This window comes from Planococcus citri, chromosome 5 (assembly GCF_950023065.1).
Source record: "Planococcus citri chromosome 5, ihPlaCitr1.1, whole genome shotgun sequence".
NCBI lineage: Eukaryota > Metazoa > Arthropoda > Insecta > Hemiptera > Pseudococcidae > Planococcus > Planococcus citri.
Genome location: NC_088681.1, coordinates 52,291,249 through 52,306,753, shown reverse-complemented (window position 1 = coordinate 52,306,753; position 15,505 = coordinate 52,291,249). Strand labels below are relative to the sequence as shown.

The 15,505-nt window shown below is 35.1% G+C and overlaps 1 protein-coding gene and 1 long non-coding RNA gene across 4 annotated transcripts in view; one reads left to right on the top strand and one right to left on the bottom strand.

Moving 5' to 3' along the window:
* The window catches only part of LOC135846965 (cell adhesion molecule DSCAM-like), a 640,919-nt gene that overhangs the window by 79,263 nt on the left and 546,151 nt on the right, over positions 1 to 15,505 (top strand). The window lies entirely within an intron of this gene.
* On the bottom strand, positions 13,942 to 15,487 carry LOC135848788 (uncharacterized). Its single transcript, XR_010559436.1, has 4 exons — positions 15,307 to 15,487; positions 15,130 to 15,221; positions 14,774 to 14,944; positions 13,942 to 14,364 (listed from the first exon to the last, which is right to left on the bottom strand). It is a non-coding gene; the product is annotated as an uncharacterized LOC135848788 (long non-coding RNA).

The window sequence follows — 15,505 nt, the reverse complement described above, 5'->3', positions numbered from 1 at the left end:
AAAACCATCTCACACAGCTTATCCGCGATGTAAACTAGAGAAAAAGATGCTTATACAGAGGTGGAGAGCACCGCTGATCTAAGCTTTGGGGCAGGGGGTTAGGTGGTTACCACTACCACCACACCGTTGCGGTTTATTAATTTATTAAAATTAACGTTTTGAAATTTTAATCAAGACGCGAGCCAGCCAAACAGAGAGAGAAATACGGTTTAAAAGTATAAAGCTTTTAACGGTGAACGACGAACGACTTTAAATAATTAATATTCTTAAATGGAAAAATACGTAAGGAATTTTTCACCAGAGGCGCGTTATTCTTAGCAAGATTTTACTCAAGCTACAGCCTCTTCCCTCCTGCGCTGCCCTCTTTCTATCTGATTGTCTTTACATTGACTGTATCTTGTACGAGAACTTTCTTTTCTCACAATTTTCATAACGAACTAGGCTTATTTTTTTCTCATCGTCTTCGGAATGTCGTTAGCTCTTCGTTTGAGCTCAACATCGTAGAGCATTTTTGTTCACAAAAGGCATTAATTAGCTGGAAATTTGGTAGGAAAAAAATTCCCGGTGTTTTGCTTTTGATTTATAATTAAGTTGCAAAATTGTGTAAATCGAGAAATGGTGAAATTTCACACGTGTATATAAAGTTGAGAAAAAAAGTGTTCGTTCACCTTCCTCTTGATTGTCTCCAAGGTGACGTAAACACACAATACTGGCATTTGAAATCTGATTTCATGTTTTATACGTAGATAGGTACCCTGATTCATGCTATCTACATAAGGATATCAAAACAATAAAATACAACCAATAAAACTTCCATCACTTATGTATGGATGAATATAGCCTCACGTATAGATCTGGAAGTGCAATGTACTAGATGCACGCGATTCCTCGCCACAATAATTAAAATAACATTAGGTGTACCTACCTATGGTTGTTTTTCCCACATACCACGAGCTATAGGTGTAATCAGTGTTTGAATCAGAGATGCGAAAACTTTCAAAACCTCGAACGTAAATGAAAACTCATAGTACAATAAATCGTTACCCAGGTATTCATCTCTTTTGCAATTGCAACAAACGGAATTTCTTGCCAAAAAGCCAACATAATATATCACAAAATATAGGTAATAGATGAAATGAGTGTACAAAGTACGAAACGTTAGGTATTACGTAGTATCAATCTACGTGTGATGCATATAGACAGGAACATACATATCTATCTGCTAACGAGTATATGTACATATAGGGCACAATGCACATACCATTAAGGTACACTATTAATGTAATACGACCACACGTACACTACACTCAAAGGTACGTAATATAGAACACATAGACAGACACATAAAGGCAAAATGTTAAATCAAAATCTATTGTTTACTTATATTATTCTGTATTGTGCGTTCCGCGTCGTTTTATGAGTAGTAGGTACATACAAAGAGACTGGAAGAAGGGTGGCATGCTATTTGACGGATACCCTTTTCTTCCCTTCTCTTCTTTGCTATACCTTCTCAGCTTATTTTTATTTTTCTCGTTTATATTGCACTACCTATTTTTACTAACTTTCATAATTGTACTTATATTCTAAAGAACAGTTGATTGACCTTCTGGTGTTCATCTCTCTATCAGCACTTCCTTAGAGGCTCACAAGAAGACAGATTATTTTCGTATCATTTGATGCTTTTCCTCTCTCAAGGGAACCATTTGAACTGACATCCTCTGATTTGAACAAAACCTGGCTAGCATGAAAGAGAGCTTATACGCTAAAGCCTTGATTATAAAAATTTTAGAAATTGAATTCGATTTTTGGAAAATTTTTGAAACTCAGAAAAAATTGAAGTGAAAAGATATTCTTATGGCCAGTGTTGTCATAACGAAATTTTTTTTTCGTTACGTTATATCGTTTCGTTTCAGCTTTGTGAAATTTTTCGTTACGTTATTTTTCCGTTATTTCGTTGCACAGATAATTCCGTTACGTTATGTTTTTCGTTTAACGTTATTACATCATTTTGTTTTTCCGTTATTTCGTTATTTTATTTCGTTTCGTTTTTCGTTATACCACAAAAATGCCCAAAAAGGGGGTTTCTCTGAAAAAAAATGAAAAAAGTACAAGGTTGGTCAGTATACCTAAAGTGTACCTTCATTTCTCAGTAACTTTATGCAATTTCATTCCAACTTTTAAGCACTTTTCTCTATTTTTGCAACATTTTTTTAATAGATGAACTTTTATGTCAATTGAGCCACTTTATGCAGTTATTTTTATGAAATTTTTCCAATTGTCAGTACTTCTATTCTTTAGGATGTCTAACAAAATTATTGAAAAATGACAAAATAGGACTTTAGTACGACTTTCAGCAGGTCATCTATCTAGCACTTATGGAATTTGGGGGGGGCAGTGGTGTCAAAATTTACGTTCAAATTCTTAACCAAACTTTTGCAAAAAATGTGAAATTTTATTCCAATTTTTCAAGTTTAACCAGTATAGGACCTGTCAGACACCTTGATTTTTCGATACATGTGTATTTTTCTGCTCTTAAATTTTTACATCAATTTCATTTTCAAGTACCTACCTACAGTATTTTTCAATTTTCAAATCAACTTTTTCAATTTTTTATTGATTAATCATTTTTTAATCATTTTTCCCAAAAAATTGAAGAAAAAAGCGAAAAAAAAACGAAAAAAAAAACGAAAAAATAACGGAATTTTTTTCGTTTTCCGTTTCGTTATAGCATTAAGATTTTTTGTAACGTTATAATTTCGTTACGGTTTCTTCTGCAACAAATTTCGTTTTCGTTTATCGTTACGTTATTATAACGGAAAAAATTCCGGTTTTTTCCGTTTTTTCGTTTTTTCGTTACATTATGAATAACGTTATGACAACACTGCTTATGGCAATGTTTTTATTCTCCATCCCAGTTGGGTGAAAATCTGCCCTTACACGACATAAAAACGCGGGCAGGAATTCCGGCACTTTATGCCAATACATCATCATCATCAAGTCATATAACTGCTCAAGGTGGTATCACATACAAATCAACGCATACCAATCAACGCATACCATTATGCCGAATTGGGTATTTGGGCTTACTCCTTTATGTTGGTGTTGCCTCTATTGCGTTGATTACATATCTCATGGAAATTTATTTTTGAGCTCCCACTAGTACCTATGTAGTTTATTGCTTGCTTACTAGTGACATCTACACAAGCACCTTGAAGATAGCTGGGTTGTTTAGAGACCCTGAGCTCCTCAGTGTTGACCTCGATAGATGCTCGAACCAGTTTCAGCTTTTTTGATTCTGCTAACAGATGGCGTGCATGATCTGTTAGCTCGGCTCATAACTGGTGATCATTCGGTACTTGGTGTGTAATGTTGATAAGTGCATGTAAGATTTTTAATTACACGAACAAGCTTGCCTCTGTAGCTGGGTTTGAACTGGGTACCTTGTGAATAGAGGTCCGCGGCTCTACCTACTACGCCACCAAGGATATCTTTCCATTAATCAGCGCGTATTTGGTTTTTCTGCCCCTAAGCGTAAAAATCTGCCATTGCGCGCTGTTAGTTCATGAATTTTTTTTTGGCTCAACTGGGGATCAAACTCGGGTCTCTGAAACAGAGAGCGAGAATATGCCACTTAATTTAAAAGTGTAGTGGTCTTACACGACAAAAATACACTACAAAATATTCTTGTAGCGTGTTTTTAAGCAGAAATTTTTTTCTGTGGTGCAGAAAATGTAACAACCTGAAAAATCGCTTCAAATTACACCCGTGAATTGGCATTAAGTATAAAACACCAATTAAACTGCTCTTTAACCCTTTCGCGCCAAATATTGGTTTTGCATCCCACCCACAATTTTTTTTACATAAAATTGTTCCTTGGGCATCTCTAAGCAACATAAGTTTGTTACAGATTTCTTCCTTAACTCACACTGAAGATATTGAGGTGGGAACACGTATGTCCCAGCCATGGACTTTGAAAATTTGTCCCGGGACAGCATATGTCCCATCAGTGCTTAAAATTTGCAAAAATTGCTGCGACAAGTGGGACAATTCCAATAATATCATTCCAGTATGCAAAAAGTCATGTGAAAAATTTGTATTTTGGATGCAAACGAGAAAAAAATTCAGAAAAACACACTTTTGCTAATAAAATCTTAAAATTTCAAAAATTGACATTTTTATGAAATTTTACCAAAATTGAGACATCAATTTCCTTTGACAGAGGATTTCTCTGTGAGTACCCGTACAACAATGGCCATGCTAATTTTGATGTGAATGTCGACCCATCCACATCCGTCACTTTTGGATGCCACATGTCGATGTGAATTTCGACCCTGTGTCGAGCTAATTGTCGATGTAATTGTCGACTGATGTTGATCTGCATTCGTGTCGACAATTGGCTCAACACAGGGTCGAAATTCACATCGACATGTGGCATCCAAAAGTGACGGATGTGGATGGATCGACATTCACATTGAAATTTATGTCGACCTCCTGCGTCGTAACATTATAAAATTTGAGTTTAAAAATTGAAATTTTTTTTTCCAAAAATTATTTCCTCTGATGTGGCTATTGCTCGTGCTGACAATAGCATCGACATAAAGTCCACTTCCGAGGACATACAGACAAAAAGTCTGTACAATCAAATAGTTCAACAGAAATTCTTTATATCAAAGATGGTGCAATACTTTATCTAAGAGTAGTAAACTAATCCATTTTTCATGTCGACATGTTGATGTTAATGTTGATGTGAAATTCGACATCAACAAATACATCCACAATGTCAACATCATATCATCTACAGTCCAAACTGTGGAAAAGTGCATAATTTGGTCAATGCCCTAAAAAATTTGTTTTCCTCATTGAACAAGATCATATCTTTGAATGTTTACTAAACTTTTAAACACTAAAACAGAAATTTTAATTTTGAAAAATTGGTCGACATACTTGTAGATGTAAATTTTGAGCATCGAATTTCACATCTACATGTCGAGATGGCATGTCGAGGTATCAGAAATAATGAGAAAATTTTGAAACTCTTCATTTACCTGGCTTTTGTACAGACAGAAGATTCCTACAAAATAATTAATTGATCGCTTTTCCATCATTATGTTGAAAAAAAACATAGTCGATGTAAATGTCGACGTCGACAATTGTTGTGCGGGTAATGCATCAAATTCGATGACATTTGGACATTATATGCAGAAAAACATTCCTGATAGACTGACATCGTCCTTTTTTCGATTTCTTGAAAAAATAACACCGAAAACAGCTCGAAAATATCGAAAAATTATTGAATAAAACTTTTTATGTTTTTATTTTTGAATTTGCTCCCTCAAAAATTAATCAAAATTACTTTTTTTATACCAAAATGTAGCTTATTCTAAGTATCTATTTTCAAATATAAATTTGTTGCCGGGCACAATCACTCCCTGTGTTTGCAATAAATTTTTAATTACTACCAACTAGTTGCTCAGATTTCACATTTTCACTGAAAAACGCGTTTTTGCAGGAAAAATAATTCACAGTGTTGCCATAACACGAGCAAAAAAATTGGGAGTGGTCTCAATCGATTCCTGACACTTTACTCTACTGATGGGACCCAGTCCGCAGGAAAAATGTGTCCCAGAAGTTCCCAGCAGATTTGTTCAAAGTTGCTGGGACATATGCTGTCCCAGCCGGCGTGAAAGGGTTAAGGCGTTTTTATTGGAGGAGGGCAGATTTTCACCCAAGTGGGATGCAGTCAACTGGCAAAAAATACCTTGGAAATGGAATTTGGTTTGGATTTTCTCTTCTTTTTGGTGCCTTTTCATCACTAAGGGAGTATTGTGACTATGATGCAACTACTACTTACTACACCATTTCCATGACGCAATACACCAGCTCCCTTCAGCTGTCTCTGTTTTGGGCACTCCTGACACATGCTGGATTTGGCTGAGTACCACTGCCAACAACCTCTTCTGGACAGCAATTTTCTCCAGGACAGACACGTTAGTCTTCTTCTTCATCCATGGGATCCGAAGCATTCTCCTCCATCACCACATCTTGAGCGCATCAATTTTTCTTTCGTCTCTGTATAGCATACTGTGCATATTTCTGACCCATTGAGAAAAACTGAGAAAACCAGAGCATTTACAAGCCTTATTTTCAGGTCTTATTGCTCACTGCTGCATCTGCCCATGTCTTCTTTAGGCAAGACATGGCACTTAGTGTGATTTTCACTCTGCGTCTTATCTCGGCTTCACTGCCACCTTTGTTATCAACAATGGATCCCAGGTACACAAATTTATTCACCACTTTGATTCCCTGAATTTCTTGGATTTCAGGCAAGTTGTTCTCAGGCTGATTCACAATCATGATCTTTGTCTTTGTTTTATTTATCAGCAAGCCATATTTTGCACTCACCTCTTCCAGACATTTCAGAAAACTGGTCATATTTTTGACTTTTGAGGTGATGAGGGTTGTGTTGTCAGTGTAGCGAGGGTTTGACATACTTACACCTCTCATTGATAGATAGGTACTTCTCCCTGCCACTCACCTGAGCCATGGATTTTAGGTGAATGAAAATGTCAGAAAATATTTTTTTTTTTGAAAATGAACCAAATATAACTCTTAAAACATTGTTCAAAAATGCTCAAAAATTGTTTCTACAGAAATTTTGGATCTTCTGCCAAAATGTTAACTTACTCCTACTATGATTTATATGATGCATCCCATGACACCTCTTCCAAAATTTTAAAAATCATACCAAAACCAACTTTAGGCTCAAAAAACAGTTTCGTCAAAATTTTTGTTTTTCTGTAAAAATTTTAATGCATTTAATACGTTGCGTGACGCGTTTCTCAAAAATACCTATCAAAAACCATAATTCAATTTTAGGCTAAAAATTGTTCAAAAATGCTCAAAAAATATTTTTTCTGAATTGAGAAATTTTAATAAATTTTGATAGATTACAAAATACTCGTACCTTTTGAGATACATATAATGAAAGTCATCGCCCAATTTCTGGCAATTCTGGCTCAAAATTCATAAGAAATACCCCAAAAAAAGTTTTCATAGAAAATCTTCTTCTGCTAAAATTTTAAGCCACTTTAGAAGATCAAAATAGAAATTCTGCAAATTTTAACCCATTTCGATGGTAGGTCAAATGATACTTAAATAGGTAGGTACCAAAAGTCATCCCCCGATTTCTGATCAACAATTTCTGAAAAATGGTCGAATAAAAACAGTTTGATAGAAATTAAGGCTTTCTGATATTTTGACCTGTTTTGATAAGTCACATGCACCTTTTTAAAAATCTCAAAAAATCATGACCCAATTTTTATCTTGAAATTCTTCAAAACTTCCTTTAAAAAACCAAACATTTATGTACTTACGTTGGAATACCTATTTAAATTCCTCGCAACATTACCCACCTATACTTTTCTAGTCGAATTGATATCTCAGATCCTGGATCTGATTTATCTTCAACAGATCTAACCCATCAAAACTCTGACCCGACTGAATTTGGCCAAATTGAATTAGATCAATGTCTGATCACATATTACTTCTTGTCAGGTTTTCTGCATTGAATATTAGCACTGAACAAATTTTATTTAAACATATGTAGGTAATTAAAACTCTTATCTGACCAGATTGGCTTATAAAGTCAGACTGTAAAAACAGTATATTTTGGGCCTCTTGGTGTCTCGGGGCCCCTGACGATCGCCGCATAGGCCAACTCGCCCCTACCACATTAGGTCATTTCACCTCGAAGTTTGTGAATGCTCAACCTTTCAAATTATCGTAGAGAATGCTTCGTAATTTGACGAGTAAAAAAGTACATCAAACTGAAATACAAATACCTACAATTGCCTACGCTGCAGCTGTGAATAAATTTACCCACACAATTCACTTTATATACCCACACCTGTTGCTGTTGGTTGTGATGTTTTTTAAATTTCAAATTGATGGAAAATTTTTCTCTTAAATAGCGCTCGCTTTGTACCCAAAGTAAAAAATAAAATTCGCGTACCGATGAAAATAAAAGAGTAAATAGATTGTATAGAATATCGTAGTATATACCTAACCTTGGTTGATTTGTACATTTCCTCCGTTTATACGTATTGTATATTTATAAATACATTTTAAAAGGCTCAATATTGGAAAAAAAAACGACAGAAAAGTACCCGAGGAAAAGAAATTCAATAGGAAAAGAGTAGGATGGATTTTGTTCGCGGAAAAATGAAGAGGTGAGCGGTAGAAAGATGAGGAAATTCGATAGGCAGTTTTTTACTTTATAGTTGATTTCTTTTTTTTTTTTTTGCTTTTTCCGTTTGATGGAAAAAATATGTTTTTATCGGCCTTCAAAGGGAAAACTGATTGATATTATTTTGATTTTTTTCCTCTTCTGTGAACCTAAGCTTATTCTCACCCAACCCCTCCTGCTGGTCTTTGTGTATTCCACTTCGTTGTCGATTCTCGCTTTGATTATGGCAATAGTAACAATTCTGCTATGTTGCTCCAGATGCACTGGAAACAGAGTGGCGGATTTTTGGGCCAATTTCCGAACTCTTGCGTGTATTTTCGTTTTTACTTTGTTGCGGTAAAGAGAGGGGTTTGTTTACATTTGCTATTGTTTTTAGTGTAGATTGTAGAGTTTCTCTCCCCAGAGTTAAAATATTCTTGATTGTGAAGAAAAGAAAAAATTTTTTCCTAACAAAATTTATCAAAGTGACCAAAAAAAATCTATGATTTTAGATTATTTTCGAGAAAGCCAGTGATACAAATCTCCTATACCTACTCTAAATCACATCATAATCACAACATACATCACAGGTGACAAAAAAAATACCCCGCCTGCAAGAACAAATAAACCAAGAAGTGAAAATGAAACCACAATGAACCATCAGCTTGACTGGAAGCGGGAGGATAAAAAAGAAAAAAAAGATATATACGCTGAAAAAGTTGGCAACTTTTGATTAAATTTATTTCGTTGAAGAGAATTTAAGTACACTTAACTTCTTGATGAAATTAGGTCGCTTGTAAAATTGTATTTTGTACGAAAGTTTTCTTTTTTTTTCTTACCCCGCTCATGCGACTAAGACGACGATATCCGCGTACTCGTCTACAACGCTGAATTTAATCCGTTACATTTTCCCCTCCTCTCTCTTTGCCATTCAACTTTCTAGTTCAGATTGTATGACTATATACATTAGAACTGCAGGAGGGTTAGTAAATTTGTTACCATATTTTCGTACGTGTTGACTGTTGAATTACCATTTCGACAGAGCTAAAGGGGAAGAAGAAAATGGCGCAAAAGAGGCAGTAAATGGAATAGAGTAACTTTAAACGTGCGTGGCATGATGCTTCGGGGAGCTTCATAAAAACACATTTTCAAGGTTAAATTGCCGTATAAAAGTTGAGATTTAATTTTATTAACGCGAGGATTTGTTCGCCAATGGATGACGATGGTTTATTTCCTCCTCGCTTTCGGTTATTAGCCGGTTTTACGAATGAATTACCGGTTAATTTGAGTTTATGGAGGAGAGACGAGAGGCAGAGGGAAGATGATGAAATGAAGGATAGTGTTTTTTTACTGTGTGGTTTTTTTTCATTTTAATTTTTGTAATTTGTTGTAATATCGTTCCTGAAGCAGCTTGATCTGACCAAGCCAATCAGATTTGGATATTTCCTTTAAGTATCCAATTTCACCAGATCGGATTCAGTCAGATCTGATCAGAAGAAAGAGGTGATTTAAGTACATTTGTCCGCATCTGATCAGATCTGTCTAATTAGATCAGATGAGTTGATACAATTTGATCTGAATTTTGACCGGATTGGATCTGTTCAGATCTGATCAACACATTCAATAGAGGAAAACTTGATCAAATTAAATTTGAATGTAATCAGCCCAACTGAATGGGATCAGATCTGATCCAGACATTCCCTTGATCTGTTTTGATCTGATCAGATCAAAGTTTTGATTAGATTTGAAACAAAAAAAAAGGTTTAATTTTGAAAAAAAAATTAGATACCTCCTTTGAAAGTTGAACTTTGTTGACATTTAAGGTGAACTCATGTGTGAATTTTTGAGACAAGCAAAAAGTGTTACTTTGAGAAATACTTATAGTCTATTTTTGAAGTTGAAAGGAGCTATATATTTATATACCTACGTATATATAAGTAGGGGTGGAATTGTAAAAATTTGGAGATGCCTAGGTCCTCACTTAATTATAACAATATTTTTCTTAGCTTAGGTATACTAAACTGAAACTTGAGAATAACAAAAATTTTACTTAAGGTTATACTTAAGTGCTAATAATTCTGAAAAATGAATTTTCAACTTAAAAACATATTAAAAATGCTAAAAATCTCAAAATTTTCGTTTTAAGGTTACACTCAAGTACCTACCATAAAAATTTCCCCCAAAAATTCTTATGTAAGTAGATATAATTTTCCTAGAAAAAAATTTACCTTCTTATTTTTTCAAAGTATTTACAAAATTTTACTCACATAGTTCCTCTTCTTTTCCTTTTCACAGTTCTCATCATCCTTATCTCATTCACTCTACTCTTCGCCTTTCCCTCTGTTATCACTTTAATCTTTGCTCCATCCTCAACTCCTTTTAACTTAATTTGATAAGTTTCAATTAAAATTAATCCTGTGGCCATTGTGAGTATCACTAGCCATGTTAAGTATAATACATCTCCTAGGTAATCACTGACAAAAATATTGATTTTGGGATTTTCTTCATTTCCAGTGCTTTCAGCTTCCCGTCCAAGTCCGTTTGGTTAGTTTTGATCTCGAAATATGGGATTGAATTTTTCCAGTCTCTATTGAAAATTGTCGTCATGTTTTAAAGTTGTTTTGTGTGTTGATATCCAGCAATCCTGTGCAGGGCTGTTAAATTAGCGTAATTTATTCGCTGGTAAAATACGGTGGTAAAATACGGTAAAATACAGTATTTTACGGTATTTATGGTATTTTACCAATTTGGATATGAAGAGTTATTTGTAGTTTGACTTCGAACTTTGAAGTTCTGAACTTCTGATCTGCCTCTGAAGTAAATTTTCATCTCTTTTAGGTGTTATTAGAGATTATAGGAAATTTTCCATCGACATTTTTTGGAAATTTATGGGGAAAATTCTTGGCGAATCATAAATTTCCATTGAAATTTGGAAAGAAAGATAGAAAAAAAGTGTTCAATTTGGCTTTTTGGTAAATTATGGTAAAATACGGTAATAAACTTTTGGTAAAATACGGCAAAATACCGCTGTAATTTACCAACATAAATTACTTTACAGCCCTGATCCTATGTCCAAATTGGTCCACTGTAATGATAGTACTCTTTCTATTTTCATCTCTTCCTGGTTAGACATGTGCGCCGTTAGGAAATTGCACGGCGGCGGCGTGAGGTCAATTTTTATCAGCGCGGCGGCGTTTTAACGGCGTGCGCCGAATGTCACGCCGATTCTAAATTGACGGCGGCGCGGCGGCGTGAACATGGCGTACGGCGTACACCATAGTTTTAGTTTTGCCCAAAAAAAAGAGAAAATTTGGTAATGGATGTTTTGAGGGCCCCATTTTCAACTTTGAAGTTTTTGATCACTATTTGACCAAAAATCTAAAAACCTAAAAGGAGAGAATTGAAAATTTTTTAAAAATTCGACATTAGTACCAAAATGTGGGGTTTTAAGGGCTCTAAGATAATTTTAAATGACCATTTTCCGCGCCGTTTCACGCCGATAAGACATCGGCGCGTCAAAATTTAAATTATCCGCGGCGGCGCGCTGGCGTGAAATCGGCGACGCACATGTCTATTCCTGGTCCAACTTGGTACAGGGAAATGTTTCAGGTAAGTATAATTATGTTTGCATTTCTAGGGAGATAATCCGCTACATTATCTCCCGCTCGCTAATCGCTCGGTGGACAAACTAGCAATTTTCTCCCTTAAAACGTAAAATATCTTATGGAACAAGGAAGATAATGTGATCTTCAACCATCTTGTTGAAAATCACATTATCTCCCTAGTTGCATAATCTACTATTAGGTACTTCAGCTTCAGTTTTGTTTGAAATTTCATATATGGCTGTTCTACAGGGCATTTGAATAGAAATGGCTCCTGGCATTTCATAGTCTATTTTCAGTTCAGTTTGTTTGTTTGTGCCCCACGTTGGGCGCCTATTCTGTGGTATGAAATAATGGTCTGAGTCTGGTTTCGAAACAATGTATTCAATTGTAAGTCCACAATGCAACTGATTGAGTACATAGTACTCACATCAAATCTAACTTACTCTAATTCTATCCTACTCCCACAGTTTACACTCACGTCATACTGTCCTACTTACTCATTCTCACACTCCTCCGCTATTCCTCGAATTCTGACTCACATATCCAACTAGCACACTCTCTATAAACTCAGATCCTCATACAACACTACCTATTTCAAATCAAGATCGTTTTTAATGCAAAGCTTGGTAGATACTGAAGTATTTTTGACATTTTCTAGTATTTTCGACATTTTCTAGTATTTTTGACATTTCCTAGTATTTTTGTGTTAATTTTTCTCCAGAATAAGCACTTTTATTTGGAGCTACACTCCAAATCTTTGAATCATGCGCAGCTGCACGATAAAGTAATCCCTGTCTTTTGCAATAATTTCATCTCATCAATCAGCCCTTCGAAATTCACTCATCCTTGCTCAAAAATTAGACACGAGCATCGAACTGCGTAATAATATTAGGTCTACTAATAATAAGTTGGTAATGAAAAACAGAACACCTGCTTTTCACTGCACCAACCATTTCTATATAGGAAAAATCGAAATACGAGTACGTAAACCACCAGCACAGGCACACGCCCGATTAGGCTCGTGTCAATTACAATTTCGCGCTTCTTTGTGCAGTACTTGGAATTCGTTTCCAAAGTCAGTGTTTCTCGAGGCGTTAAAAATTTTAAAACTTGGTTCGCCTTTATCCTCATCGCTAGAAAAAAATATAAAACCAGAGATAGGATCGCTTTGTAGGCTTGTAAGCTGTTGATACTCATCATCGTCATTACCTCTATAGTGTACACTTTTCAGATAATACAGTAACATGATCAAATTGCCGAAGAGAAGGGTAAAGGGGAGGATGAAGGAGTGAGATGAAATTCCTCTCGAATGGAATAAACCACCGAAATATTCTTTACGCTTCATTTGATTAGGAATGGGGTAAAAAGTTGGTGTCACTGCTGCTGAAACGAGGAAGGGGGTGGGAGTGAACGTGGTGTATTCTATCGTATTCAAGGATAATTACACCTGGTTAAAAAGTTCGTTAAAATTATTCATTAACAAAGCGAATCTTTCGTAGCTTTTTCTTCTCATCAGCCGCTGCTTCTATGTACCTTGTAATTTTCGCTTCGCAAAGTAACTCGATACTTTAAAAAGATAAACTTCGTTAATTCTCTTTTGAAAAAGTTTTTCTTATTTTCGGCATAGTATACGAGCAGCTAGGTCTTTATATTAGGTACATCACAATCTCTGTGGCAAGCTACGATGCTGCTTTTCTCCTTCTTTGTACTAGTTCTCTTTTGCCACCATTCTCTGTGTATAGTTCTGTGAGAACCTCCATCCTATACTATGTCATGGTGGGAGTGTATTTGTCCCTTTCTGATGGTGGTATATGCTACGCCTGGTACGGTATTTCTTTGCCTACTGAACTCGTGTATTACCGATAAAATCAAGTTTATGTAACTTTTAGGTGTTTTTTTTTTCTCGCTGTCTCTGGTACATTTTTGCATTGTAAGCGTGAAATAACGAAGTGTTTGAAGGGAAATATTAAACATTTGGTGTACATAAGTTTATCTGCGAATTTAAAGACCCAGAGGTACTTAATTGGAATTGACTACTGCTGTGGCCTTTTTTTTAGGGCCCCTGATCAAAGTGCTAGGAGAAGGCTGTGAATTAATGTGATTCAAAAAAAATAATAAGAAAAATATTTATTCAATTGAACTTTTCATTTTTCACAATAAAATTTTGAGTATTGCTTCATGGAATCTGCTCTCGAATGATAATGTCTTTTTCAATGAAATTTTAACATCTTCATTGATATACTCATCTAGATGAAATACTTGCATTTATGAGTGTGTGGAGAAAGCAGCTTTCATTTCTCAACAGACTCATCCACGTCAACTGCAAATTGATCTAGACGTTTTTGGATTTTGGCTGTGATGATTCGGCCAGGTTGCTCTGTTACTATTCAACTCCAGCTGGATATAGAAGAAGCCATTTATATTTTTTTTGAAAGTACACTGGAAAACGTTATACGAAATTTTCCTTAGGAAACAAATTCGTTTCGTGAGGACAATTTCGTGCAAAGTTTTCAAATGTACTTTAATGAATTTCCCCTGAAAATAAAATAGAAAAAGTGGTTCTCAAATCTGAATATTATGATAAAATGTTGAGGTGTAAATAAAGTGAATCGATCGCGATAGAAAAATTCCGAAAGATTCTGAACAAATTCACTGGAGACCTTCATTTTGAGTTGAAAATCACCCAGAAAAATTCTTAGCTCCCAAGATGGCCCTAGAATGGAGATACGAGTATTAGTCCTCAAAGAACAGAAATTTTTGAAAAAAATCATCACTTTTGAAACTGGAGAAATATTTTGGAGTACAGTGGTGCCAATGTTTTAATCAATATTGCAAATTTCACAAAATCGAGGGATGCTAAGCAACATTAAAAATAATCATAACATCGCAAACGTAACGTCAAATAAATGCTCGATAACTTCAATTTTCTAGTCTTGGTACTCACTGAATTTTTCTTCATGTTCATCGTGATATTTTGAACTGCAACTTTTATATTTCTTTCTTCATCGGCCGAATCTTCTTTAGTTGATTGTATCTGTCCACGAATATTTTCTTTTCTGCTATAGTTCCCTGTACTTGTTTTCGATATCTTTATTCATTCGATCTTAACTTCTTGCTGGAAAATAAAAATATCTACAATGTTTTAAAGTACATATATAGGTATCTAATGATTTTAATTTCAATTCGTCCTACAACTCTGTCATGAACTGAAATTTTTGAAATCCATTCATTGAACGGCTCAAGTTGAAAAATAAATGCATTCAAAAGCTAATAAAAAAAATGTAAGCCAAATGCACTTACTAGCTTTTTGGCGCAGATTTTGTCACCGACCTGACGAATGTAGTACCAGATTCTTTATACCTAGTGCTCTCTTTATCTTGCTCTGTGGTGCACTGTGAAAATAAACACCTTTGTCAATAAAAGTAAAATAGTTTGGTATTTCAACTATAACATAAATCCTTAGATGAATATACTCACTCGGAGATAATAAAAATCAACATATTTCTTGCACACGGTCACGGTAAATAAATCAAGTCTTCCAGACCCAGCATGTCGATTAGAATTTTACCACGACGTTTCCGTGGCAAAAACTTAAGCGACACACTAGGCCAGGAGACTTCTTTCATTTACCGCACTAAATAATATAACCGCTAGAAAATCGAAGTACCTACATCAT